The following is a 4329-nucleotide window of genomic DNA, read 5'->3' on the forward strand; positions in this document are numbered from 1 at the left end:
TGCATCTGAAAATTGCCTGGATGTCTTTAGATTTTTCTAACAGAGCTAAACCTGATATTCAACTTTTCAATGTGGTCACAGTGTTGGTTGTTTTCCTTGCTTTTTTTTTCTTTTTCTTTACTTTTTATCTTTTTAAAAAATTGTTGTTGTTGTTGTTATCCTTTTTTTTTGGTGAGGAGGGGGAGTTTTACCAGTTCTACTGGCAAGAACATGGTGTCCTTTCATAAACACATGGAAATTCTTATTTTCACTAACTTGCTTTTTTTTTTTCCATGGAAGACTCATTGGAAATGTAGCATCTCATTTGGAATAGCAGCAAGTGGTGAAAATCCATTTTTAGCATTTTTCCCATCATTTCTGTAAGGCCAATATTCTACTTTGGAAAAATGACATTAGCTATGTCCTCAAAAAGCAATCCATATTCCTTAAAATAGCTCTAGGTTACCAATCTCTGGTTACTATTTATTCTCATAAGGTGGAAAGGGTTAATGATTTGACTATGTTTTCCTTCAGAGTCTTTCCAATTCAATTTCCAGGTGTCCAAAATTGGCCCTTAACAAACAAAATACAGCAACAGCTACTCAACTTCCATAATCTATTTTCTCTCTTTATCCTAATTTGGATTATAAATTCGGTAAGAAATCTATCTCTAATCTCGCTAGAAACAAATGAAAAATGGTCAAATGACGCATGGTTTTGAGCTCCTAGGTGCATAAATTAGATTGAGTACGTCAATTGATTGGAATATTCTGACCTTTTCCCCTTTTAAAAGTATGTTAGGGAAAAATAGGTTTGGGTGACATTCTGTGTTTAAAACATTCTGTATTAACAATTTAGACAACTTCTTTGGTAAAGAGAATGGAAAGTTGGCATGGAGCACCAACACATATACTGCAAATCATGGCGAGACATCCAAAGACTTTTACACATTGCTACATATGGACATGCAGTATGTTATAGAGACAGTTTTATGAAATGCCCAACATTAGAGGAAATGTGTGTTTTTTTAAGTGACAAGTAATAAGTCATTCTTTGCATATATTATGGAAAAGAACATTAGAAACTGGATACTGTTGTTTTTGTGTATGTGAAAGTCTGTTTGATCTGCAGAGAACTGCAGTAAATATTCAGGGCAATTTTCAGTTAAAAATCCACTTCCAGATGAACAAAATAAACCACAGAATTAAAAAATTAACTGGAAAACTTGAATTGTGTAGGCAATTGATCTTGCCTTTTGAATGTAAAATCTTTTCTTTTGAATATCATTGTTTAGACTTTTAAAAAGTATCTGTGTAGTGTGTGTCTGTGTGTGCGCACACTGTAATTAATATCTTCATATTTTCAGAAGAAGCAGAGACATATTTGGTTTGGGGAAAAAATCTGTTAAACTACAAAATTGTATTCTCAAGTCAATTAGTTATATATGCACATGACTGGTTGTGTGTTTGTGTGTGTGTTTAATCTGTTTGAAACTTAGTTCGTTGATATGTCAAATCCTCAGTAATATTCACTTTGTTCTAATTATAGTCCACTTGTTATGAGTCAGATGTTTTCTGAATAAGATAGCCATTTTTATTTTTTTGGTTGAATGTTCAGTTGAAGATGTGATGAAGAATCTCTTTTTATACACCAATTGTAGGCTTTTGGTATAATGATTCCTTTTGCTAACAGCGTGACAGAGCAAAACAAATAGTTCCAGTGTCCTATTCATATATATATATTTTTTCATTTTTTCCAGTGAAATAATGATAATGTTTTCGTTATGTACTCATTAATATGCCTCACACACAGGCACGTAGCCGTTATTCCAGGTCTGAAATAAGTAGTCTGTTACATACTCTTGATGAAGTACAAAGTACAAAAGTAATGTGGAAGATGTAAATAGAAGTGCAATAGAAACACTTCACATTTTCTAGGCTTTGAAGGATGCTGACAATAAAAAAGAACATTGTAAGTGTCCCTACTATAAACATTACTGTCAAGTTGAAAGTGTTAACCTCAGAAGTGGCATCGAGTTTATACAGAATTGAAACAGAGGTGTAGATTGCTTTTTTCGTTTGTATTGTCCATAAATAAAAAATCTTTTAACTTCCTAGCATGGCATCAATAAGTTAGGAAAATTAAGTAGTTAGTTCAATCTTCTATCCATGTAGTGTTTTATTTTATTTCCATAGTGCTTTCACATATATCAGTTATTTTTTTATCAGCCTTCTTGGATAAGTACACAGGTCTTATCAACATCCCAGATATAAGATATTATAAGTGGATGAAAGCATAAAGAAAAGCAGTGTAACTTAGATGCTGATCCTTCTAACAACCCTGGGACATTGACAAGCCAGGTATTTTCTCTTGTCTTCAGAGAAGAAAACTGAGGTTGTGGGTAGAATCAGGTTGCATGGCCATATGTGGCAGAGCTAGCATTTAGTCTTCTAAGGGCCAGCCTAATTTCCATTCTCTCAGGGCCTACCCAAAGTCCATTCCATATTTCTCTAAATGCGTAGAATCTATGTTAACTAATGATAAACTGGCTTTTTCCTCGAGATCTTTCAGTTTCTCAATGTGCACAAGAACCTGCAAGAGAAGTACTCATCGCGAAAAGTTTTCAGTTTTTGGATCCTGAAATCTTTCTTTTTTCCCTTTTTATTTTGATTGTCCTCCTATTAAAATCTTCTGGGACTGCCGTTTAGCAAAGTATGGTTTGGGAAACAGCACTCTACCTTTGTAAGTAAAAATAGAAATTGTTTTTTCCTTTAAAATATTTTGTTAAAGTTTTGGAAAAACAGTATCTGATGTGCTGAAAGCAAAGAATGAAGCCTCGAGGGCACTGTTCCCACTCCTTCTTGAGCAGTAGATTTCCGAGAAATCAGGAGTGTCCCTTGGAGATACATCCAGTTTACCAGACCTAACTCTAGAGTCCAGAGCAGCCTCTATTTTGTAGAGTTGTTGATTACTATTATTACTGCTATGGCTCTTATTATTGTTATTCTGTTTCTGCATTATCATGAACTTAGTGGCTTAAAACAACGGGAACTTCTTCACTCATAGTCTCAAAGTCTAGAAGTCTGAAATCAAGGTGTCCGCAGGTCCATGCTCCCTCCGAAGGCTCTGGGGAAGAATTCTTCCTTTCCTCTTCCTCGCTTCTGGTAGCTCCTGGTGGTCCTGGGTATTCCTTGGCTGTAGTTGCATCACTGCATTCTCTGCCTCTGTTTTCACATGGCCTTCTTCTCTCTGTATCTTCTCTTCTTCTTCGAAGAACAGCAGTCACTGCATTTAGGTCCCACTCTAATCTAGTATGAACTCATCTTAACTTAATTTCATCTGCCAACACCCCATTTTCAAATAAGGTCACATTCTGAAATTCCTAGTGAACGTAAATTTTGGGGGGCACTGTTTAATCCACTATAGCTTCCAAAAAAGCTTTTTATTAGAAGGAAAGGTGCAACTATAAAAAATAAAGTTTGAAAGTTTTAAGTTTAGAAAGAGGAGCCACAGTAACTTACATTATCATGCACCAAAACGAAAACAAGGAGGATTTGTTTAACTGCATAAAGAAGTGGAAGGGACATTGTCAAATATAATGTGTTGAGTGCAATGTTTTGCATAAAAATGTACAGACAAGTGTAAATGCATTCTAAGATGCACAGTATACATCAATAGGATTTTTCACCGATGCTTTCAAATGCAAATTGACAGTGATTTTTGTGTTTCCCGTGTTACGTAAAAGTTGAGGATTGTCTGCAGATGCTATCCCATCAGTCATTGCATTATTAGTCATCTCAATAAAAATAATTCACTGGTCTGAAATGCTTATCAGAAGAGCATAATTTAACTCCATATATGTATATAGATAATGGAAGAGGTTGTTGTGAGACGGTTATTTAGGATACAGAAAAACCATCTAGATACAGAAATCCTAGTAGTGGGGGTTTTACAAAGAAGCAGAAAAACATCGCTCAGAAATAAATTATTGGGAACTTTTATTGGTTGGAAACTATTTCCCATTATTTCTCTGTATAAGGTCTCATCGAGAAAATATGAGAGTATAAACACATTTGTTTCTTAGTCTAGATGCGTGGTTTTCAAACTTAAGCCGGCACCAGACTCGTCTAGAGGGCTTGTTCACACGCAGATTGCTAGATCTCACCCCCAGAGTTTAAGACTCGGTAGACCTGGTGTGGAGCTCCAGAATCACTTGCCTTTCACAGGTTCTTAAGGGGGTGAGAACCACTGGTCTAGAGCAAACAAAGATCAAATCAAACGGAATGAAATAGTCACAAAATAAAACTTAACTTCAACCGTTTATAGAATATTTCTAAAATTTTTCTTTCC

Source organism: Equus caballus, chromosome 11 (assembly GCF_041296265.1).
Source record: "Equus caballus isolate H_3958 breed thoroughbred chromosome 11, TB-T2T, whole genome shotgun sequence".
NCBI lineage: Eukaryota > Metazoa > Chordata > Mammalia > Perissodactyla > Equidae > Equus > Equus caballus.